This window comes from Stegodyphus dumicola, chromosome 6, assembly GCF_044657685.1.
Source record: "Stegodyphus dumicola isolate Sdum_Otavi_A_Nest chromosome 6, ASM4465768v1".
Classification (NCBI taxonomy): Eukaryota; Metazoa; Arthropoda; class Arachnida; order Araneae; family Eresidae; genus Stegodyphus; species Stegodyphus dumicola.
This window is the reverse complement of record NC_140773.1, coordinates 232405772-232432951: the sequence shown is the minus strand read 5'-3', so window position 1 is coordinate 232432951 and position 27180 is coordinate 232405772. Positions and strand designations below refer to the sequence as shown.

At 35.0% G+C, this 27180-nt stretch overlaps 1 protein-coding gene across 1 annotated transcript in view; it reads left to right on the top strand.

Annotated features, from left to right (window-relative positions):
* The window catches only part of LOC118181882 (zwei Ig domain protein zig-8-like), a 762563-nt gene that overhangs the window by 170159 nt on the left and 565224 nt on the right, over nt 1-27180 (top strand). The gene's annotated exons all lie outside the window — the stretch shown is intronic.

Genomic DNA, 27180 nt, shown 5'->3' with positions numbered 1-27180 from the left:
AGGATTACGACTGATTAGGAATTAAAAATAAACTGCTTGGCTACAGAGCTTGTCAGGAAGTTGATACTTTGACGCACACCATGAAGAGATGAGAATTTTTTGATAGTAGGTTAAGTACTAATTAATGCTGCAAGTGCGAATAAATCAGATCTTATGTAACGATATAAAACGAAATTCTAGGAAAGTAAAATTTTAAGCATACAGAAAATGTTCAGCGCATCAGGGATCTGCTTTAATACTGAAAAGAACAAGAGACTGAATTTTACGAATTGTAAGTACCGAATCTTTCGAATTAAAAAGGAAACCATCGATGTATTTAGAACAACGCACAAAGTAGTTAAACAGAAGCAAGCCCGGTGATTTTAAGGCTAACAAATGTGCAAGAACTAAATGGAATGATTATGAGCCCTATTTGTTGTCGACTGAATTGAATATTTGTTGACCTAAAGTGACCTATGCATTCCGACAAAGACTTATATATTGTGTTTTAATAATGTAATTCTAACTCATTAATACTGCGCATCATATTCGAGTGGAAATGAAGTACAATGCAATTAAAAACATAAACAGGAATTATGTTAATTAAAAATGCAGTACCGAAATTCAGCAAAAATGAATGTTGAAATTTCACAGTGGGCCAGGTTCGGAAATCCAAATAGACAAATCCTAAAGGGTTTCAAGTGTGTTTTTCAGAAAGAAGATTCCGTATTTCTTATGTCTTAACAAACGTACGGGAATTTCTTATGTCTTAACAAACGTACGGGAATGTGGCTTCTCACAGTAGCATTTCATAGCGACTTCAAAAACAGTTTCGCTGAATTTAAGCGCTGTAGAGAAGTAAATCTTCACAGAATGAGTAAACCATTATTTTAGATTAGTTAAAATTTTAGGGCTTATAAATTCAGTGTTTTTTAAAGGACGACGCCTGGCAACGGACATTTAAAGCGAGAAGAGGAATCAAGAAGGCGCCAGTGAACAGAACTCACACCATTCTTGAATTGTCTATATATGAGGAGCAATATACATACTTGGCAAATGATTTCTTCCGATTTCATGCACAAAATGTGATTTTATTGAATCAAACTGAAAGTATTAATAAGCATTTTTTAGGATAAAAAGACTTATTCTTAATTATTTTGAGACTACGAAGATATTAATTGTTCACAAGAGAGGTTATTTGTCGCGAAGACCGGGTGAATCAAGAGCTACAATATTTTTCGAACCAGGTTATTTGTTTCTGCTGGTTAAACGGAATTGCTAGATAATCTTTATATATACTCGTATAAGCGGCTAAAGTGTGTGTCGCCGATAGTTTATTGTTGCCACTCGGAAAAATGAGCGCGGAAATTAACGTTTCCGCAGTTTTTAATTAATATATCGGCCGATTAAAGTCGTACAAAGATGAGAACGGTATGGATGGATTCGGAGAATTTTTTGGAATCCAAAGATCCGCGTCTCGAATTTCAATTCGGCGCCGTTCCGTAGATATTCGAGAAAAAAGAATTTGGCACGTAGCCAAATCTCTCTAATAGGGAAAACCCAAAAAAGAAAGTGGAAAACGTAGGGGGAAATTAGTTTTTAATTAATATCTAGGCTAATTAAAGTCCTAAGAAGACGCGAATGGTCAAAATGGCGTGCCACGGCCCTGTGGAATCCAATGGTGTGCTTCGCTAAGCCCGAGAGCTAGCCGTTTCGGAGGAGATGATGTTACTTCTCCCCATATATATATGCGGCTTAAATGTCTGTCTGTCGCCGATAGTATATTGGTTGCTTGCGTAAGTGTACTGGCCAATGGGGTGAAGTTGCCACGGCACAGGGTTGCCGTTTCAATTGAGACGTAGACAATTTCCTGTAAAACTTGGCTTTGATATGACCATCCATAAGTCTCAGGGTCAAACCCTTAAGTGTGTTGACATTTTTTTACCTGAACCTGCATTTGGACGCGGTCATCTTTATGTTGCCTGTTCAAGAGTTCGTGAAAAAACTGTCGTAAAATTAAAAATAATGTATGGTCCTCTGCAAAGCGAGCTTAAAAATGATGGAAAGATCTACACAAGAAATGTTGTGTACAAAGAGATCTTTGACATGTGAATAACCATTTTATTATTTAAATCACCTTTATTTATTGAGCTAGCGTTGGCTCTTAAGAAATGTACCGCCGGTGGTTTCCTTCATTGCACTCTACTTTAAGCAATTAAGCAAGTAGAAGGGGGAAACCCCGTGGGGCAGTAAGCAAAGGGGTGTCTTCGCAGCCTGCCCTGGGTAATTCAGTTTAAATTAGCAGATACCTTTGCACAAATCATTTTAATTACAATTTATAATATATAGAACAGCGGTCATTTGGTATGACCTCCCGGCCTTCTAGTTGAATAAAATGCATGTATTAAATATCCCTATACTCATAGCTTTCCAGTGCACATTTAAGCCAGACTGTATGAAAATATATCTGAGGAGGCCTATGCATTGTGTTTTTTTAATTTCTTTGTCCCGAAGACAGGTGACAGCAGGGCCGGACGGCTTTCAAAGACTAATCGTGTATAGTCCGGGATCTGCTCCATCTAGAGCATAACATGTTTACAACATAAAATACCTAGCGTTACATTACCTACACGACTGGTGGACATTGCATGGCAACATAACATAGCTCAGCATAGACATGACATGGCATAGCATTTCGACGTGACATAGTATAGAATACAGTCATTACATAGCGGCATAACATATTTACAACATTAAATACACAACCTAATGTAATTTACACGGCAGGTGGACATACAGTGGTGGCCAAAATTGTGGACACTTTTGGAAATTTTTATGTTTTTGAACTTTGTATGCTTATAGAAAACGTTACGTTTCACAAAATGCAAACTTGTATATATCATTTTAAAGAGAAGTTTTACTGAATTCAATACAAAACACAAAATTCAATTATTTGCAATACAAAAATAGTTAAACGATAATAGTTAACGATATACATTAGATAGTGATGACTGCAGTGAGTTATCAGTACTTAGTAGGGTATCCTTTATTTTTGATTACAGCTTCACATCGACGTTTCATTGAGCTGACAAGAGTTTTAAGCTCTTCTTTCGTTATTGAATGATGCCAGGAAACAATTATAGCCTCAATTAGTTCCCTTTTATTTGATGGGCGCTTAAAACGGACAAGAGGTTTCAAACGGTGCTACAAATTTTCGATAGGATTGAGGTCAGGACTGTTTCCTGGCCATGACAACAATTTAATGCTCTTTGTACGAAACCTCTCTTTCGATATTTTGGCCGTGTGGCAAGGAGCAGAACCCTGCTGAAAAATAAACGAAGCATTGTTGGAAAAGAGATCTGCTTTTGTTTGTTTTGGTTCTAGAATAGTGTCAATGTATTTTCTGGTATTCAGTGTCCTATCGATGACATGAAGGCGACCAATACCATCTGCTGACATGCATGACCAAATCATTACACTAACTGGGTTCTTCACAGTTGCTTGAATGCAGTCAGGATGTAGCTCTTCTCCTATTCTACGTCTTACATATTTTCGCCCATCACTACCGAATAACGATATCTTAGTTTCCTCACTCCATATAACTTGTGACCACTGATCATCTGTCCAATTAATGTGTTCCTTTGCCCACTGTAGTCTTTTTTTTTCGTTGCTGAAAATTAAAATAAGGCTTTTTTCATAGAATTCTACCTCTCAGTCCAACATCTGTTAATCTTCTCCTGATTGTTCTTGAAATGACAGAAACACCAGCATCATTCAGATCACTTCTGATGACCGCTGGTGACATTTTTCTATCTTGGAGACATAGTCTTTTTATTCTTCTGTCATCAATACAAATTCCTACTTGTAATTGCAGGGTATAAGAAACAGGTCCTCCTTGTACAGAACAAAGCAAAATAATGAATTGTTTCAAGTGTAAACATGATGTCAGCTTCTACTGGCAGTTACTAACATTTTATTGGTTCTCAGAACAAGAACAGTGATTGTCCAGGAAAGCTAGACATTACAAACCACTTCATAACTGTGTTTTTTATTTATATTAAAATACATATAACTTTTTTGTATTGCAAATCATTGAATTTTGCATTTTGCGAAACTTAACATTTTCTGTAAGCATACAAAGTTCAAAAACATAAAAATTTCCACAATTTTGGCCACCACTGTAGTATAGCGACATAACATAGTTAAGCATGGATAAGACATAGCGTAGTATTGCAACATAGTATAGCATGGCATATGGACATAGCAGAGCGACATAACATATTGAGGTTACATATTTACAATATACAATTCGCAGTGTGGCTTGACCTATACGACAGGTGGATATTGCATGGTGACATGTCATAGCGTAGCGTAGACAGAACATGACACAGCATTGCAGCATGATATGACATAGCATAGCATACAGATTACATATTTACAACATAAAATACACAGCGTCATATAGCCTACACGGCATACAGAACATAGCCTTGCATATGAGAATAGCATGGAAGCATATATATTGACAAAACATATTTATAACGAAGAAAATATAAATAAATAAATAAACAGCATAACATGACCTGTACAGCAGGTGGGCATAGCATATCGTAGACAAAAGTGATTGAACATTGCATAGCATATAGTCATAGCATATGCATAACTTCGCATACATAGCGACATGACACATCCTAGTACATGGACATAGCTTGGCAACTTAACATCATGACATAACGTATTTACAACAGCAAAAGTATACAGTGTTACATAACCTACACAAATTCGCATATTATTATTAAACACTTTGCCATGTGACATTCTCTGGATGACGTATCGTACACTACGAATACAAGACAGCAGTTTATGATGTACATGACCTTGAAATTGTAGAGACATTAGATATTTTGTTGGAAGTAAGAAAAGTGAAAAATGAGCAATGGCCTTCGCCGGGAATCGAAACACGGACCTTTGAAATACGCGCCCAGCGTGCAGACTACCACACCACGAAGGCATGTCAAGAAGGTGGGAGAAATACCTTATAAAATGACGATTAAAAACGGATTCGTTTTACTAATCAATCGAGGTACAGTGTAAATGAGGATATGCGGTAAACTTTTTTTGCTAGTATTCTAATAAAACGAGAAAAGTCTGTGAAATGTAGAGTTTTAAACCGATACTTTTTCTTCTGAGTGGCATCGTGATCAATTGAGCTACATGCAATGCGTAGACACCAAACGACATGTCAGAGTTACGTAAAAGAAATTTTACTTAAGTTTTTAACGGATCCTGCCATTTCAGATATCCTAATGAATAAACTTCTTCGATCTTATCCGCTCTATAAGCATATGCATTTGGAGGATATCTATTGAACCGTATTTGAATTTCACTAAGTTGAATCTCAGCGTAGGATTCCTTAAAGCGTAAGCTGAAGATTCTTTCTAGGACTTTCATGATCGTAGACATGTTCTTTTGAAGGAATCGTTTCTAGAGACATTGGGGTTTCTAATGCAGGAAACGTGAAAAATAAGCAAAGCCGTCGCCGGAATTCGAACTCCGAACCTTCCGAATACGCGTCGAGTACGCTTCCAGTTACACCACGAAAGCGCGCGGAAATGGAAGGAGAATATACCTTATAGGTTATTGATCAGACGAGATTTAATTAACGAAGTTAACAATTCCAGGGAAACACGTTGCGGGATGCACATTTATAGAAGAGATTGTATACAGTATTTTTCGCTTTCGGTGTGAACAAAGTTATTAAAATCTAATAATCTAAATTTTCTGATCTAATGGCGTGTATAGTTAATTTCGTTAATTTATTACTTAAACATATCCCATTTTATAGAAAACTTCGAAGCATTTGATTTCATTCGCTATAAGTAACATGCAGCAGATAAATTTTGCATAGCAGTATAATATAGTATAACACGCACGTGTATACTATTATTAACACATTTTAAAACATTCTTTTTTAAGAAATCATTAAATAAATCAATGGCCACACATATATTGTAAAGAAAAATGTATTTTAGTGCGTAAAATATCAATTTAGAAACAGAACTATTTATTTTGAAGAAAAAGGACACTCGCTAACTTCTTATTCACTTTTATGATTTTTCTTTTTAAAGTTTCTAAAATTCATCACTCAGTAACCACCATGGAGATTTGCACCCCTGACACGTCCGTTCTAGCAGCCATCTTGGTTTTCGATGAAAAATGGCTGCTACGGTATCGTTCAGCACTTTCGCCATCTTGCTTGAGATAATAAAGATTAACGACTTCGAGAGGAAGAAGATTTGAGAAGTTGCCAACATCTTAAGGAAAAAAATCGCTTTAGACTACTTCGTCCTCTGTCAGATTTAAACCTAAAAAATAAAGCGAAAAAAAATCACAATTACAATTCCAGATTTACTTAACTTATTTGCTAAAAGGACAGCATTTTTTTTTTCTGTTTACAGATCTTTCTGTATTTTAGCCAATGTGAGTCATTTTATGCTCTGTTATATCGATTAATTACTCTGTTGGCAGCCGAAAGAAATGGATTGTTTTTCTTCAGTTCAGAGAAACTATTAGATTAAAATTACGCACTGAGCAAGAAATATAAACGAAATTTTATAACTACTATCAAACACAATGAATAATATTAAAATAATGTTTTTACTAAAGAGTATTTGTTACAGAAAGAATTATATTGACATCTGAAACAGCATTTTAGCTCGCTCTATAACAGCATTAATTTTTTAATATTTCTGTCCATATACAAAATCTTTTACGATGCAAATATCCTTATTTATTTTCCTCTTTATAAATGAAAATGAAATAGCGAAATGCATATATCGAAGTTCATGATAGGTGATATACAGGAGAATTAAGAATTTTTAGCTAATATTTAAAGAATATTTAAAGAATACAGAACATTTAAAGTATATTGTGATATATGGGGTGGCCATAATTAAACTCACAGTGCTCACAGTGTAGCGCGATCTATTTGCGAGAATGACCTTACATTTTGAAGGAAGATTAAACAAGACGGAGGACAAAGCATTCCACGAAAAAAAAATAGTTCCAAAAGTCACCGATAGGGCAATATTTGGCGCTGTGTAATAGAAAATAGAGTGTTAGCAGATTCAAATTAATTCGGAATAAAATACCTTTTGGAATACCTTTACGGAATAAAATGCCTTATGGAATATGGATATGCCTTACAGTACGGTATGGAAAATCTTACGAAACATTATCAACTTCTATCCGTACAAGATCAGCCCTGTACAGGAGTTACTGTACCCCGACCATTATAAGCGATTGACTTTTGCTCTCACCTTTCTTGCCAGAATGGAGGTGGATGATGCTTGGCCGTGGAAAATCTTATGGGGAGACGAGGCCCACTTTTACCTGAATGGAACTGTGAATATCCAGAACTACCGAATTTGGGATGACAAATCACCACATACAGTCACAGCAATTCCCTTACATTCAACAAAGGTAACTGTTTGGTGTGGGTTCACAGCGGAATTTATCGTAGGTCCATTCTTCTATGAGAACGTTACCCCGACAAGACCGGAAACCTGTTCTGTTACCGGAGAGAAATATCTGTTACCGGAGAGAAATATCGCCACATGTTGAACAGCTTTGTCATTCCGGCACTTCAGTAAAGACAATTCCTGGGGGAAATCATTTTCACGCACTCCACACGTTGCTGTACGGGTGCAACAGATGCTACGACAGAAATTCACAACAGAAAGAGTCATTAGCCGCTACTTTCCAACTGTATGGCCGCCTCGGTCGCCTGATCTTACCCCACACGACTTCTGGCTATGGTGTTACCTTAAGTCCCAGGTCTATCAATGGTTGAAGGATAACATATCACGGACTGTACGGGAGATTCTATGTTACTTTCTGCTCTTGTGCATACTGTGCACAGAATGCAATATGTGGTCCACAACAACGGCAGCCCCATTGAACCTAATTTGAATGCAAAATAAAAGGTAATTTCCGTATTGATTTGCATTTGTTAACACTATTTTCTATTACACAGCGCCAAATATTCCCCTAGCGGTGACTTTTGGAACTATTTTTTTTTTCGGGGAATCCTTCGTCGTCCCCCGTCTTGTTTAATCTTCCTACAAAATGTGGCGTCATTCTCGCAAATAGATCGCGCTACAGAACACTGTGAGAACTGTCAGTTTAATTATGGCCACCCGTTACTTTAAATATTCTGTAGATGCGTACACTGAAGAGAATCTGTAAATTTACAAGCGAAGAAATTGTTTTAAATTAAATTAAGTGGGCTTAATTACGACTTAATAATTGCGTAATGTCTCGTAATCTTGAAAACGAATTAAAAATGTATGTTTTTAAGCATTAAAATGCACTTAATCAGAATGTATAGTTTTCGATTTAAAGGGCGAAATTCTTTTTTTTTTTTTTTTTTTTTTTTTTTTCTTTTTAGCTGAAAGCAAAAGTTCTTCTACTACGATATTAAGTAATTTTTAAATGGGTTTAAGCTATAACATACAAACATGAAATACAACCTCATTGGGAAGATAAAACAGGTATGTGGTTTCGACCAGAGCATCGAATATATTTTCATAAAAAATGAGAAATGTCGGTCACAAGCAATGTGATTGTTATCACACTGTAGCTAAAAATTCTTAATACTCCTGTATATTTCCTACTTGGCACGATGGTACATGTGACATGCTATTCGAGAACAGAACTGCCACCATTATTTTCACAGAGTATCTAAAGATGTTTTTTCGTAAATGAAAAATCCAGCAAACAAGGATTGGAATAATAAAGGGCTATTTTTCATTTCTCACTTGTTGTTTTCTATCTCACGAACTCAAGCAATTATTCGCTTACTAGTTCTTAAGATTCTTCACATTCAACTGTAACTTAGAAGTACACAGTAAATGGCCATATAAGCAGAATTGGTATGGTTTGATTACAGAATGGATATGATATTTGAAGGGGATTTTTTTGGTCAGTGGTTAACTCCTAGATATTTGTACGAACTTCCAACAGGGATAATTTCACTATTTATGATGATGTCAGTATTAACTCTCAGTGTAGTCCTGTAGCGTCTGTAGAGCACCACGCACGGTTTGTAGGGTGTGATCTGTAGAGCCCCACACCCTGCAAACAGTAAATGGCCATATAAGCAGAATTGGCATGGTTTTGGTTACAGAATGGATATGATCTTTGAAAGTGATTTTTTTAGTCAGTGGTTAACTCCTAGATATTTCAACGAACTTGCAACAGGGATAATTTCACTATTTATTATGATGTCGGTATTAACTCTCAGTGTAGTCCTGTAGCGTCTGTAGAGCACCAAGCACGGTTTGTAGGGTGTGGTCTGTAGAGCCCCACACCCTGCAAACAGTAAATGGCCATATAAGCAGAATTCGCATGGTTTTGGTTACAGAATGGATATGATCTTTGAAAGTGATTTTTTTGGTTAATGGTTAACTCCTAGATATTTGTACGAACTTGCAACAGGGATAATTTCACCATTTATTATGATGTCGGTATTAACTCTCAGTGTAGTCCTGTAGCGTCTGTAGAGCACCACACAGCATTTAGAGCTGTTAAGACAAATTTTCCCCAGGTTACACCCTTTTACAACGATTTGACATGAAGTTGAAGAATATTTTTGACAGTTGAGAATTTAAGGACATGGACAGAATGACAGTATCATCTGCTCTACGGAAGTGGTTAAAATTTCCCATGAACTACTGGTTTTACTCATTTACATAAAACGCGATACTGAAAAATCATTCTGGCAGTGAACTATAGGTGGAAAACAAGATAATAAAGGAAAGTGTTTCAGAGTTAAAAATAACTAAAAGAAAATTAAAATAATTCTTAAAAATTTACTTTTCGTAAACAACATTGTAATCCACGGTAGATTCAACATTTTAAATAATTTGCAATATCAAAATATATTTTATAAAAGTCAGGTGTATTAAAAAAACTTTGAAGCACTACTTGATTTTAATATCGCTCAGAATGTAATGTGATTTAGCATTGTAGTAAGATAAAGTTTTAGTAATATACATAGAGTTAGAAATCATAGTAAGATAAAGTTTTGCATCTTCGGTTGATTTAAAAGGAAAGAAAGTTATTTTTTTTTCCAAAGGCAGGCACTTGCCTATAACGGCAAAATAAAATAAGTATCTACAGATCGTGTTTAGCCGAAGTAAGACACGTGCAGCCAATCTTGTCAAACGCAACAGAAACATCTGTGCTCGATTGTAGCGTGAGAGAATACAAGATCAGAGGTGCCAGAAGCAGAGCAGAAAAAATATACAGCATATATTAAGCCTGATACAGGTTATTTTGAAAACCAGAGAACACTCGTTACAGTTTTTCGCTCTTATCTTCGAATACAAAAGGATTGCAATAGTTGTTTCCTGTGCTTCGGGCGTAGATGCATGTATTCTTAGTGGAAAGTTTATTTTGAAAACAGTCTCTAGTAGCTCTTTGAAGGGATTATTATAAAAATCTGGAGATTACTGGCTGTGCTTCTATAATGAGGTTCTGCTTCCAAAGGTATTCGGTGTATTTTCTACTTTCACCCTAGGGATCATATCATGGGAAGTGCGTCTTATATAGAAGCCTAAGCCACACGAGAGGGATAACACTAATAATAATATGTATGATTTACTTTTGAAATTTTGCTTTGGTTGTTATTTTCAATCATTTACAATTTAATGTTATTTTGCATTTTTTATAAGCTGAGTACCAGAACATTAACTATAAGTTATTCATGGTTATGAAATTTGTATGATTTTTTTTCTTTTTTTTTTGAAGCAGGAAATAAATTTATTAATAAAGACAGGGCAATTAGAATTATTCCTTTCATTTATGTAGTAAATGAAAAAGGCGTTAAAATTACATCAAAGTATAAAATATTAAAAGTATTTTTAAAAGTTTTCTGCATTTCTGTAATGTTATAAAAGTGTAGTCTTCAAACTGTACAAATAATGCATATCGTTTCTCGCTGAAATATTGTTACGAATTTTGCATCTAAGTAAATAATTTTTGAAAAAAAAAACATTAGGTTAATTGGAAGCAGGAGAGATGAAAAATATGCAACTGAATGGAATCGAATCACGGACCTCTGGATACTGGCCCAGCGTGCTACCATTACACCACGAAGGACGCTAGAAAGTGGGAGAAATAACTTATATACTCCCCTTTTTTAAAGTGCGACGAGGGTTTTAGGGGACCTAGTCGCCAAATCCTGGGTGCGGAGAATCATCATCCACAACCCTTTTAGTTCGGGCGCTACTGTAGAGACATTAGGTATTTTTTTTTTTTTTTTTGAAAGCAGAAAAGATGAAAAATATGCAACTGCCTTCGCCGGGAATAGAACCACGGACCTCTGGATACCGGCCCAGCGTGCTACAGTTACACCACGAAGACACGCTAGGGAAGTGGGAGAAATACCTTATAATTTTAGCAAAATTCTATGTCATTATCTTTTTGTACAATGTAAAATGAAAACCTAAAAAGGCAATACTTTGCCGGACACGTAAGAATCAGGGGGGGGTGGCAAGTCTGCTTAACACTGAGTAAATGGTTGTCTGGCAAAACTATTGAGATGTCGCAAGTTGACGACGTTTTTGACAACAGGTTTTAATCACTAAATTTGGCTAGAAATCGCCAATACTTGCCACACTTGGCTACCATTTTGGAGATATTCTTCCAATAATTTTGAGACGTATTGGATATTTTTCGGTGAGACCAGCACTTATGGTTTAAAACAGAGAAAATAAGAAATAAACTAATTTAAATAAGAACTAAACTTAAATGCTTCACAGAGAAGTAGTAACGCGAAGACTGGCCTTTTGACCCTACGTATGTAGTGAACGAAATACAAAAACTACAATACGTCTTCAAATATCAACAGGAACTAAGTTCTGGCCTTAAAGGCCAACATGAACTGACTGAAAAGCACGCGCTTGGTAAGCCAGCTAGAAGTATCTCTCTTCTCTTGGCTAAAAGACATATCTTAAATACCAATAAATAAATAGACATATCTTAAAGTTTGCAACCTCATTAGCATAAGCGCTTATTCTCGCGCTTATTCTAAGCACTCGCGGTTATTCTGATTGGAAATGGAAAATAACAGAGGATAACAAAGTCGTAAAATAAAATAAACGTTAGTAAAACTTAAAATCCTTACAGGCTAGCCGTGTATTTTGAGTGGATTTTGAGCCGTGTATTTTGAGTATTTTTCACACTATGCATTTACGGATATCCGATCCATCTCTGGGATTTGAACCAGAGCCTTTTTGGTATAAATAGTTAGCATCACTAACTATTATTCAGTCTGGGCGGCAGCCTAAATAGGTTTGGTTTGATTTATGTAATTGCGGCAAAACCTCGAGTACTCTCTACCTAAGCAGAGGGATGCCTTAGTAGAGGGCTTTCTAAGGGAAACTGGATTGTATAGACGTTACACATGGGGAAAAAACACGAAAACTCCCATGCAGCCAGCCTCTTCGCGGGTACCGAACTATTATAGTATTCAGCGACTTTACCGCTTGGCCGTTAGTAGACACGCCTAAATAGGAGGAGACCTACTGCTAAGGCATGTCTAATATTCGAATACCCAAGTGTGCATTCAAATGACTTGGTCAAGTGATCTCAAACTGGTCACCCGGCAATTTTATGCGTTTCACGAAGCTTATCCTATATGCTAATTAGTTTCATCGTGATATTAAATATTATGCCATGAATTTAAAGAAATTGTTTAATATTAAAACGATTTTGCGTCCAATCTTATATTTGAGTCATTAGTCACGAACGCGACAAATGATTAAGAAAATCAACTAATGGAGCTAATTAATTTACGCTGTAATATAATTCTTATTCAAAGATTTGTTAATGCAGCTGCTAGTTGTTGTAAAAAATAGAGAAGTTTAGAATTATTTTCATACCAATATATGCATTTTTCTCTAAGCGTCAAAGATTTATTTAGTAGATGAAAGAAAGATAGAAAAGGAGGCCATTATTTATTCTCAAGTTTTGTCCCAGTTGGAAAGTTTTCGTGATTTGTTTAGTTCAAGTTGTAGAGGCATTAAGTATTTTTTTGGAAGCAGGCAAGATGAAAAATTAGCAACGCCTTCGCCGGGAATCTATCCGCGGAACTCTCAATTACGCGTCGAGCGTGCTGACCACTACGCCACGAAGGCTCGCTAGGAAGGCGGGAGAAATACCTTATATACTCCCCCTTTTAACGGGCGACTGGGGTTTTTAGGGGACACAATCGCCAAATCCTGGGTGAGGAGAATCATCATCCAATACTCTTTTAGTTCGAGCGCCACTGTAGAGACATTAGGTATTTTTTGGAAGCAGACAAGATAAAAAAATTAGCAACGCCTTCGCGAACGCGCGATTTGAACCGCGGACCTCTCAATTACGCACAGAGCGGGCTGACAACTACACCACGAAGGCTCGCTAGGAAAACGGGTGAAATACCTTATAAAGTAAGTTATTTAATGGTTTAATTCAACATGTTACGATAATTCGAAATAGATATCAGTCCGAAAATTTAATATTTTGCTATCAATACGTTTTAATTACGCAGTGAAAACAACAGTAATTACTTGCAGATACCAACGTCTAGAGATACGGAATAGAAATTGATTTTTTTCAGTTTGTTTTGATATTTTTTCCGTTTGTTTGGATTTTTTTTCAGTTTGTTCAGATGCTTTGATACGTGAAATTTTAAATTTTTACGGATTAAAGAAAAAAAAAAATTAAAATTTTTAATAAAATATTTTCATTTTGATTTAAAAGCCATTCCATCAGCCCACTTTCTAATTCTGCATTCAGTTCCATGCAGTTTGAATCTGAGACTCCCGAGCTAGTCAGTGTTTTTGATGAAGTAGCGAATATGCGCCCATGTATCGAATAAAAGGTTCGGAGCCTGATTTTAACAAAAGCAATCCTTTAGAAATTCGCAAATTCATTTCAGACCCGTTTGCAATCGATACCAAACTCTGTATTAATAAATGTTTGCAAGGCGCTCTTAAATAGAATTGAGTTGTCACCATGAAAATATGAAAATAAAAGACAATAGAGAAAATTATATGAAACGGGATATTCAAAGCCTTTTAAGTCTAAACGGACAACATTTCACTGTATCTCTCGTATTCTGTTCTGAATATATATCCCATTCGAAACATATTTTAATTGCAAATGTGATTGTATCAATAGCAGCCAACTATTCGAACAATGTACTTGCCGCAGCATAAAATTAGAGACATTTAAATAAACAAATGTATAAATTATTTTATCAGTTAACTGTTAAACAATTAAATTATTTAGGATATATGGTTTTGGGAGACAGTATATCTTATCGACGTATCAAAATATTTCGATTGTGTATCATCTGGGAATGCACAGATTTACAGATTTTATCAAACTTCTAAATTGAAAAGTTTGTTATTCATGTGATTACATTTCATATTATCGGCCCAGTTATTGCACAATAGCCTATAAAATAAATGATGTAAAATCGTTATTAAAATAGCTGTTTCTATCGCTGAGTAAAAACATTTAAGGGGAATAATAATCTTAAAATATTTTTCATTAATTGGTTAATAGTTAATTAATTAATTGGTTAAGAGTGTTTTCTTTCTTATTTAGTAAAAATATTCTTAAAAGAATTCTGAAAGCTTTCAGGCTTATATTACGGCCAAAGGAGTGTTTCTTTCGTTTACACACACATACACGTTTCGATAGCATCTGGGCTAATATCCCTTTGGGCTAAATATTTTAAAACGGCATATCTTTAGAATTTCCGATAGGCAGTCTAGGCGTGACGGAGATAAAAGCGTCTCATTCCCTACAAAGTTGTCACTGCTCACTTTCAAATCGTTGTGTTTTTTAATCGCAAATCCGTTATAGTTTTACAAACTATAAAAAAGATAATAAAACAAACTCAAAATTCCAGGGTGCTCATACTCGGGTGGAGGACTACGTTACTAAAAATTGGATGGCTCTAGGCATACCGTTGTTTTTTTCACAATGCGAGCAGCATACATACATAAACTTGTGCAGATTCTTCATTATTTAATTTCTTTAACTATAATACAGGGTGATAATATTTGCTGGCAACAATTTGAAAAGTGTTTCAACGCTTTTAGTGATTCGACTCAAAATGGCGTTCGAGACTAGTAGCCCTTCTGTTCTAACGCTCCTTTGAGCTAAAAAATATTCCTTTTTGTAACTCGAAAAACAAAGCTCCTCAGTAGGTATATAAGAGAATACGTAACAATATTGGTAATGTACCGCGATCTATCCACCACAATGCAAAGTGGTGGTAGTGTACATACTGTAAATATTTTTGCCTTATCTACTAGTATTTAACAAAGAATTATGTTTTGTGTTTATGTGTTTATCTAGTATCAACTGTTTTTTGTGTGACTTTGGACTGTGTGTTTACCCAGTGTTGAACTGTTTATGACAATGAATTAGGACTCGTGTTTCTTCATGTAATTTTTTAATTACTATGTACTTTGCCACTGAAAGGACTGTTACTTTCTCAGCCTTAGGAACTGTGTGTTTTTTGTGAAAAATATTGTACTTTATGTTTTAATCGCAGTCTTACGCACTTTCGATTCAATACTGCTTGCTCACTACTTATTGGTGCACGTGACATGTCCTGCACTCAAATTTAAATTATTTTGAACTCATATTTTTGTTTGTACTACATCTAAAGGACTGTTATGAAGTTTCTCTACTTCAATGAACTCATCTTTAAAAGGATTTATTGTATTTTTGATTGTGCAAAGTGATATATTAATTATACTTCAAGTACTTCTTATAGACTTTTGCACCAATCACAATGCTTTATTAAGTCACGTGATACGGCTCAGTAAACTTACGTTATCGCTGCTCATCCCAGTCTGATTGGAACACTCAGCTACTCTGCGCGTCAAAACTGCTACTCACCAGCCAGCACCTACTCTAGTTTCAAATACGACCTGATTATGCGCATTTAATTGCTTATGATTTGAACTCATGTATGTCATTTATGATCTGTAACTTTCCTAAGACTTGCCACCTTTGACCAGAATTTCGCATGCGGGCGCGGTACTCTACGCGCCACTGATTTATTAAACAACCGCGAACTGCATTGGCACTAGAGTAATGGTAAACTCTTTAGTAGTTGACACCATAATTGAAGTTACGAATTCCGATTCCGATAGTGGTAATGTTCCATTTTGTTTATTGAAGTACGTATATGTGAAAAAATAATTGTTACAGGAGTTAATCACACAGCTAGTTTTACTGGTCGGAAAATAATTAAGTAAAATATATTATTATCTGTTAAGAAATAAGACACGTTTAAATTCTTGCAGTTTATTACCAATTTAACTTACAATATATTAGAAGCATGTGTTTGAGATTCTATAAATATATTAAATGAATGCTGTTTCATCTAAGTAACGAATATCTTTGAACAAACATGTAAGATACTTTGATTGTTATATGTATGATAATGCTTCTGCTGTTGCGGGATATAACTCAGCTTGTAGTTCAAAGCGTTGCAGATTTTTAACCGTTCACTCTCTTTTGCTTAAAATCAAATACAATGAAAAAAAAAAAAAAATAAATCGTGTGCGACTTCGTATGAATTTGTTTTTAAGAGAGAATATAACTGGTTTACAGATTCGAAGAAGAATAGAGATATTTAAAAAGATCCAATTGAAATTTTGCTGCAAAATTTCGTTTAATATATGGTTCCAAATATAACGCCGATATTCCTTAGACTCTGTTTGCGAATTTGGTTTCAAAAACATTTCTATATTTAGCTTCTGTACTTAGTGAAAAAGGCGATACAGAGTAGCAGGGAATTTTTTCTGCAAAAGGACTTATATATGCACTTTTCAAGTAGATAGAGCTAACGGACTTTAAAATAGTTTAGAGAGAAATATAAAGTTGGGTCGCTAAATGTTCATTTTTGGCTACATTTCTGGTCTTGGCATTATAATGAAGAAATTGGTCCTCCAAATTTTAGAATCCTCCTGAATTTAAGAAAGATTGGGGAATCGTGAAAAGGTATGTTAGAGTGACTTAATTGTTTAGATTAACGTACATCAGTAAATTCGACTGAGCAGTTAAGTTTATTTTAAAACGAAAACAATCTTATTTAATGACAAAACCTAAAAGCTGTTGAGTCATGAGAATGGGCACAAATAACTAAGCAAGTTACGCTGACAAAAAACAGAGGTTGACAATGAAGTTATTAAAATGAATTTATGTGTTCTAGAAAATGTAGCTGAAAACCTTACATTAAATGTATACACATACGGGATCAAAAGTCAAAAGTCAGAATCTTGCGCCTTAGCTGCAAAGATTTAATTAATAATTAAAAAATAAAATGAATATAACTTCTCTTTATAGCGCAAATTAGCCAAACATTAGGAGTTTCAAAGTATTGTTATTATTGACTAATACTCACGTGTCGAACCTATAATCAGCCCAAGCCCAAGAAATTCCTCATGGCGAAGAACGCAAGGTAAGCCTGTCCTTGGCAACAGCCTTGAGAACCTTACAGGGGAGAGTGAGATATAGCTCGGTTCCACCCCAATTTTCATGGAGAGCAGCCGAGGGGGTACAGGTTCGAGAGTCTCCCACCCCTCTCTTCCCCTACCGCCGACCTATTGAGATGACTTTCGGCTCGTCGCATATTTAGAGTGCCCCCATGCCGCATGGACACTATACATTTACAAACATCCATGCCTTCTTCGAAACTCGAACCCAAGCCCTTCGACACTGCAGTCAGCGACGCTATATCGGTTGGGCGGCATTTCAATGTGTATTCAACAGTTACTCCAAATCAACTGTGTAACTTAAGCACCGATTCCAAGCAAGTCAAAATAGAATATATTTTATAAAAAGAAAAATTATTAAAATGAAATGAAGAAATGAAAAATGGAAGTAAATAGGTAAAGGGAAATTGTCTGTCAAGCGATAGGTAGCGTTAGTAGTAGTAAAGCAAATACAATTTAAACACAGTAGAATTGAAAAAATTAATTTAAATAAATGTACATACATGTACGTATTAAGAGATATAGCAAGAACGAAGTAGAACTGTATCCAAGGCAATTTTGAAGAAGACACTTTTTACTTTTCTCATTTATTCTTCTTACTAGATAACATATCTAGGAATTTTCGGAACGTAATATGTAATGTTATACTTCTCGGTACCTTGAATGACTACTTCAAGACAATTCAAGAAGCGAGCTTTCTAGAATTGAATGCTTCAGCGAGAACAATCAATGCGTTAGAATGAACTTTCTGCCAAAGAGCGACAAATAAGTGGACGAGAAAGTCACTTGTCACTTGTCCCAGATTCTAGCTCTTCTTCAAAAGCCAATCTCCTGTCATCCCCCCAGGCAATCATCGGCAGATGTCCCTCTTTGATTCCACCCGTAGATTGGACCTGTGTCGTTATGTACTCTTTCACTTCTGCGCCGAAAGGGACACTGGTAAAATATATCTATATATATATCAATCTATCCATCTTTCTATATTTCTCCCTCTTTCTGCCTCTATATGCTTATGTGGAGAGAGCAACTTTAGAAGGAATGGGATCTTATTCCAATCTTTATTGGAAATGGAAGAGTTGAAAGTACACGAAAAGACACTTGTAATAGAGTGTTTGTGTGCATAAAGAGAATTTCGGTTTTCGATTTCAGGTTGGGAAAAAATTCTCATTGTTTACCCCATATTTCCTAACTGTTTTGAGGCACATGACTCGCATTTATTTTTCACAACTTGAAATAAATTGTGCGATGTATTATACTTGAATGCAGTGTTAGGAAAAGAAAGTTTCTAACGTTGGTATGAAGTTAATGGAATTTAAACATCAGTATTTGTTGTATAAGTTTTACAATATAAAACTTATTTATAATTCCTTTAAATGAAGTCCAAGTTTAAAGTATACATATTCATCGATTACCTGCTAGCGTCAGTAATATTAATTTGCTCATGCATCAGGAAAATTCTATTTAAGGCTTCTTAAAAGAGAACACCTATAAAGACATTAATAAATATATTCTGGTATTTTGTCAGCCATCTTATGTAATCACTGCCATAATTTTTTCCCCTATAAATAAGATATTTTTGTTGCAGAATATTGATTTCCGTTTATTTCCTTTTTACTTCCTTATGAAATACGAAATAAAGGAATTATTGTAATAGCGAAAAATTTCGAGTATCACATTTCACGAAAATGTCCATTTTAACTACTCTCGAGACCATTTGAATGATGTTTTTGCGTGACACCTGTACGTACGGACAGAACAAAAGACCGTTTTGGGAAAAAAAGGGAATTGTAAAATTGATTTAAAATGGATTCAGCAGCCATTTTTTCTTGACACATACCTACAGACGTCAAGAAACTCGCATAACTCAAGGAGTAGCGGTCAGTCGAACATTAAAACTTTTTATATGGGACTGCCATAACATGTAGTCCTGCACCTATTTTTTTCGTGCAATCAGCTGTACCAATCATATATATATATATTCAAACTCTGCTACCTGGCTCGGTGAACTTACTTTTTCTATCCTTATACGTCGAAGTGTTAATTTTTTGCTTAATTGTTCATTTTTGCTTTAAACATTATTGGATTTTGTGGTTTTTATGCCTTTAGTTCATCCGCAAGCAATAGTCGTAGAATTAACAACAATTATTAGAATTATTAACAATGACGAGTTAAGCCTAACGAACTGCCATTTGTTTACAAATCAAACTCATTGGAATAGTGAATTAAGTCAATTTCTGCACTTTTAATGTCTTTTTTGCAGACTGGGACCAAAAATAAACTTTCAGATTTGTGCACCGAAAAATATGCCTTCTTGCCCGCTGGCCGAATTGCTTGTTTTTGCGTAGAAATTCTAATTTTAAATGTAAAATTATTTTAACTGTTTTAACCGTATTTAGTGTTTTATATTTTTCTATATTTTGCAATTTTTAATAAAGGTATTTTGAAGTTTTATGTATTTTTGCCTTGTCGGAAAGTATATTAGAAGAACTAAGTTCATTGAATGAGAAATGTATCTCTAATGAAATTCGAGGAAATAAGTTTAAGCGAAATGCAGCAAAAATATATATATATAATTTAATAGGCCATACAAGAAAGTCATGTGGTGTTACATGAGATTTTTATATATATATTATTAGATAATACTGGTGTTAGGCGTTTTCAAAATGTGTGCTGATTTAATGTATTACTATTTTCAGGAAACACGCAAAACGAAAGGAAATAAATTTATAGACTTAATTTCTACTTCACTCAAAGGTCCTTACATATAATATTGTTTAGTTTCTGCATATCTGTTCGTACTTTATGTTAAAAGATTTACTCTAAATACTCAAACATCCATTAACATTTAGTTAAATTAAGATGAAAGGATAAGATTTAAATTAATTAAAACCAAACTAAAACTTAATTTACTAACCAAACCAAACCGAATTAATAAAAACTGCTTTTTAACCTGCATTCAAATGGATAAATAAGGATAAGTAAGAAATATATAAAAAGATAAATAAGAAAATATTAACCGGGATAACTGTATGTAAAAGGATAAATAAGAATATACAGGATATCCGTATATAAAAGGATAAATATGAATATACAGGATATCCGTATATAAAAGGATAAATAAGAATATACAGGATATACGTATATAAAAGGATAAATAAGAAATAATATCCGCAATTTTTTCGTACTGAGTTTCGTGTTCGACGTAGAGTATTATATGAGTGCCAACCAAAAGAGTAAAAAATTTAAAATATTTTTAACTACGATTGCTCTTCTTTTGTGTGTTGAATTTCTTATTACAAGCGAAAGATAAATGCTTCACTATCCATCAGTAAAAAGGATGATAAAAGAAATGCATTCTTGTTAGTATGGTCCGAATTCGCAAAAGGAACTTGAACGTATAGACATCTTCACCAAAAATCTGTGACGAGTGTGACGGCATAGTGTGTGAATACGTAGAAATGTTGAATGGCCACTAGGAAGCAAGTGGCCTTAAACTGAAATCTTACCTCAAAGTGGATGACAAATAAAATGATTTCCAGGCAGATGTTTCGTGAAAAATTCACGCCTGCGATATGAGCAAAACGCAAAGACCTAGAGCGAATCGTGGTCGCCCGAAAACGCACGACACGTATGTCACGGCAAACACATGCATGTACGCATAAAAAATTGAAATTTGGGAGGATCCCATTCATAATGCAGATCATCCCATACATAGCACATATTTCGCGACATTAGATATTTATCTGTTTTGTTCATGAGAATGCTTTAAGAAATCGCCGATTCTTTAAAAATATTGTTGCGTTTTTCTTTTCTGCTTCTGACACGAGTTGTTATGTTATTTTCTTCCTTCACGTTCGTACGGGGTTTGTATGGATTTGGAGTGAATAACGACGACACTTGATGAAGTAACGAAACACACTTAATTTAACCGATATTAATCAGGACAGCTCCAATAATACTTTTTACAGTCGTCGAAGATCTACTATAAACTCGCTGGAACAATCCGCGACTCAGCCTTCCCACTGTCAGGCAATAACGGTGGAGACAGCTTCCTGCAAAGCACCAGAGTACAGCTCCCGACTCTGCTTGGTCGTTCTCGGAACTCTACGTACTCTCGAGACTCTCCACGTTACAACTCGCGATACACTCGACTACACACGAGCACAGCTCCCGACTCTTCGGCGCAGTCGTTCCCGGAGCTCAACACGCTCTCTCGACGATGCACTAACTGCGATACACTAACAGTTTCCTTCGGTGCACTCGACGACTCACTCGGCACTCGCTGCCCGGCTGTCAACTCGATCGACTCGCTAGATGAGACACCAACTCGATACTGACTCTCTCGCACTCTATGCGAGGCGCACACACTAACTGACTGCGGACCAGCAGGGTTTATATAGCTTTCGACTTGCGTTCGAAAACATTCTGGGCTGATCCGGTAAGAATTCGTTCCAGAAGGTTCTCCATCCGTCCATGGTATATCGCCAATTTTGTCGCCAAATGGGCGATTTCTTGCCAAATGTGGCAATCCTGCCTTCTCTTGCTATTTTATGGAAACCCTAAACCTGCTTTGCGGGGAAGCCATCTTACCGCCTGTACATTTCGTAACAATATATATCTATAAGATATGGTCCTGTATGTTTCCGCAATCGACGGACACATTTTTTATGACAGAATGTTTAAGCTTGCAGAAAGCTGAAACACGTAAATTGTACTGTTCAAGGATTATACTGGGAGGTAAAACAAAGTTATATCCTCTCCTGTCCTTCTCGTACATGGCTTAAACTGCAGATAGTTTCTGATTTACTCATACAAACACTGACGAGCCAAAACATTACAGCCACTCTCATATTTTCCAATCAACTCGTCTGGATGTCGTAAAGGACACGTGATGAAGGAAGAATGGTATTTCACTGGATGGTATTAACTGCTGGAGAAGGTAAGAAATAATTATTGCACTTACGTTTGTGAGTTATGGGAAAAGCTGCTGAATTTGAATCGAATTTGATAGAGGGCAGATTGTAATGGCCCAAAGATTCGGAACGAGTATCTCCGAAACTGCACGAATGGTAGGTTTTTCACTATCTTCGGTTGTTAGAATTTATGCAAATTGGATAAATGATGGTGCAACGCAGTAGTCGCCAAGTTCTTGAACGTCCACGCGTCTTCAAAGGAAAAGGACGTCGTAGAGTGTCACGCTTGGAACAACAAAATCGGCGCCACACCGTGCCCCAGCTGACAGTCCCTGTACAATGCAGGTCCAAGTGCAAGTGTTTCGGAACACACAGTTCAGCAGACACTGTGGGTCTATGGGTCCCACTCATGTGCATCTGTTGACCAAGCGTTATTTTTCAACTACTCCTACAGTGGGTATGGAAACATCGAGACTGTATCATGGATACATGGGAGACAATTGCCTGAATCGAATGAATTACGATATCTTATTCATCACGTCAATTGTCGTGTCGGGGTACGCCATCTTCTTGGAGAACAGTTGCTTCCTTCCGTACAGCAGGTCGTACACAGGTTGTTCATGGCGGTATTATGCTTTGAGGGACGTTCTCATGGGCAGCTCTGGGACTCATATCTGTGGTAGAATTGACCATAAAAAGCTGCAGACTATCTGAGCATAACTGCTAATGGGTTGTACCCTTACATGGCGTCTTTCTTCCCAACTGGAAATGGAATCTTCCAGCAAGACAAACGCCACATTTCATAAGGTTCGAATTGTGTTGGAGTGGTTCAGGAAGCATAAGGATAAATTTCAATTGATGTCCTGCCCACTTAATATCCGGATCTTAACCGAATACAGCACATTTGGGATGTCATGAAGCGGGAGCTCGGAGCTCAAAAACCACCATGTTGGAATATCTCGACTTCGTGTGACCGCTGCTTAGACATTTGGTACAACCTGTCTCCAGTCATCTACCAAGACCTTGTGAAATCCATGCCAATGAAAGTAGCTTTAACTAAAGATAACTATTAAAAACTTAGGATAAACCTTACAAAATAATAATTATTTTAAAATGCGTGTATTTATATATAATGTGAAAAAGGATCTGAAGGCATTTTTGAGCTATGCTTAGGGAGGAACTTAATCGAATAGCGATTTTCCGTTAGCTTTTAATGCAGTCTTGTCAAAATAATCGGACTGCTTCGTTACGTTACGGAACCTAGTGTGTATCATTGTCACACCTTTTTAAGTGTTGCCACCGGGCGAAGTATAAGCTCATTATTTTACATATGATATCGTTATTATTCAGCTATTAGTTTATAAGATATTTCTCCCATTTTCCGAGCGTGCCTTCGTGGTGTAGTGGCTCTGCACGCTGGACCGGTATTCCAGAGGTCCGTGGTTCGATTCTCGGCAAAGGCAATTGCTTATTTTTCGTCTTGCCTGTTTCCAAAAAATCCTAATGTCTCTACAAGTTATTTATTAGTCAGTGATTATTTATTTATTATGTATTAGTCAGCTATTAGTTAAAATTGTGAGTCAGTTATTAGTATTGTCATTCAGTAAACGAATTGTCCGAATTTAAATTCCAGATTACGCAGATTTACAACAATAAGTGTAATTCTTAATAAATTAAATAATTATTTTTTATAATACATATGATTGATAAAAAATTAAAATATGTGACAGGTTAGTATAACTACTAAATGGTGTATTGAACGGCATGCATTATGCACCTGGTGTGGAAATATTTCTTACTCCTACTTATTCTTTTAATTTTCTTCTTTAACCAACGGAAGAAAGAAAGTAACTAATCCTTCATATTAGAGTTCGTAATGATGAAAACGTATAAGCCATACGGCAGAACTTTGTGCTGAGATTATTAATGTTATGCTAACGCAGTGTCGAGGCAAATTATATGTAAGCGAAAAGAACTAAGAAACACATTTTCCTTTTATATATTAAAGTTCTTGGGGCTTAAACTAGAAAGGATGGGAAATCTGTTTATTTTCGAGAACAATTCGTGTAAGCTCATCATATTGTTGTGCTTCTGTACTCGATTCTTGTTTCTTCTGAGGTGAAACTAACTTACTTCCTTACACAATGTCTCATTAAGACTTAAACGTCAAGGACGGCCTCTCGTTAAGCTTAATTAGTTTCTGAACTAGAAGGCGATTAATTAATGTCGGTCTTTTTTCTTCTTTTCTTCTCAAACTCTAGCAGTAAATGACATTTTAAACTGCGGCATGCTATATTTTGGTTTTATTGTTCAGAAAATATTCAATTTACGTCGCATCAATTTCACTTTTTTGTTGTTTAGGATTCTGCAAACGAGAGAGATTAGATTAAATCAGTTTGAATAATCTCACCCGCTCTGAAACTTCCTTTTTATTATGTTATTTACATTAAAAATAGTGGCTGAATTTTACATGTAATTGCTAATTGCTGTCGCTTTTTTTAATTATAATTTTACTTGGAATACAAATGTTTCACATTTTATGATGCTGCCCGATATTGAAGGGAGAGCGAAAGAAAGGAAAATTTAATTTTCGATTTAAAAATATAATTTTGGAATTTGAGATTTAAAATTCAGATTTAATTTTTATATTAGTCCGGTAAAAATACAAGCACTTAAATTTAATCAATAAAAATAAATTTAAGAATTTATTCAATGAAAATTAATTCCAAAATTAAATAACTTTTATTTTATTCTTATTCATTTATGAAATTGATTTTACACTCATACTATTTCTTCAAACTGAAATCTCTACATATAATAAAAGAAAGAGTCTGTCTGTGTGTGTGTGTTTTTCGTTCGCGCTGCGCGTAAGCTAATAGACCCACGGCTACGAAATTTGGTACATAGGTGCATCTAGACAAGAGCCAGTGCACCTCGAAGCGATTTTTTCGAAATTCGAATTATAATTTTTTTTTAGTTTATGTTTTGTGACGAAATCGAGTCATTTTGAGTCATAATGGGCTATAGGAAAGCTAGAATTTACTCTACACACTCCATTTTCACATCGTCATGAAACGTAGGCACTTAGCTATTTTGCGAACTTAAAATAAATTTCGTGTTTCAATAAATCGATTCAATACGAATTTATTTAACAAAGGGAGCATAACACCTTTTCAACGGGATTTTTTCTAAAAAAGTTTATTTTAAAAAAATGTACAGTTTATTTTTCTTTGATTTTTGGACACGTTAATCTTTCATCCTTGCGACTGCTTTTACAAAAAGAATTTTGGAAAAAATGATAATATTTTGTATTTTTAAAAATTTTTTTAAATGAAGCTTCCGAGTACACTTCTCACATCTCACATCTTCAAAAATGTGATTTTGGCAACAATTTTCCTGTCTTATTGTTGTTAATAGACTTTTGATGAAATCGCACCATTTTGAATAGTTTCAATTTTTTAGAAATATGGGTTTGGCAACAATTTTTCATCGTATTTCTTATGTCACTGTTTTTAAGACATTGGAATACTTCATTGTCATTTTTTATACATATATAATACATTTTAATGAATTTTTTTTGATAAAGTTGTTCTGCAGAGTAAAATTCTGCGCGGAATTTTTTGTTTTTTGAGTTTCTTTCATGTTATTTTTTGCTTATTTCACTGTTTGTAAGATATTGAAAAGTTTTGCATGATTTTTTTCCTTCAACGAAAAGTTGGTTAATTTTCTTTATTAGGATAATTAATATTTGTATTAAGGGACATAGCTTATATCATTGTAATTTTGTTCTCTTGAAAATATAAGATAAAATATCATTAATTGTACTTTGCTTTTCAGAATTTTTTGTTTTTTGTATTCTTTTATGTTATTTATTGCTCATTTCACTGTTTTTAAGATATTGAAAAGTTTTCAGTGATTTTTTTAGGAAACAAAGTTCTTAACCTCCTTTATACCATTTGAGTTCTTAAGATTTTGCAAAGGGAAGTTGATTAATTTATTTATTAGGATAATTAATATTTGTATTAAGGGATATTGCTTATTTCATTATAATTTTGTTATACGTAATAACTTTTTTTTATGAAGTTGTTCTGCAGAGTAAAATTCTACGCGGTTTTTAAATTTAACGTTTGGTGTTCCCTTCAGCTATTTTTTCGGTACATTTAAAAGCCAGAATAAGGCTGGCAGCGAAGCTGCTAGTAATAAATAAAGCTTTAAAATTTTGAAAAATAAAAAATTGTGTGTTAAATTACAGTCCCTTCAGTGAAGCAAAATATTAATAATAATCAATACAAGTATAATAATAGTTATTACTAATCAATAATCATGAATGTGATATTCAAACATACCAAATTAGTCTAGGTTTATTATAGCGTTTATGATAACAAAACTACTCACGATTAATATATTCTAAACTGATGTAAGGGCTTTATAATGTGATTATAAATTTTTATGTACTTTACGCATATATATATATTTTTTTGTCTAAATTAAGATGCTACAAATGTGTTTGGTACCGATCATTTTAAAAACATAACAACATGTTCTGTGGTTTGCCTTATCGTATAGAACAGTGATTCTCAACCACTGTGCCGCGGCACTCTTGTTGTACCGCCAAATTCTTAAAGTGCCAAATTTCAGAAATGTATATAGTAAAAATTATATAAAGTTTAATCCTAGTATACGGTACACATGAGAATTGGCGAAATTCAGTTTTA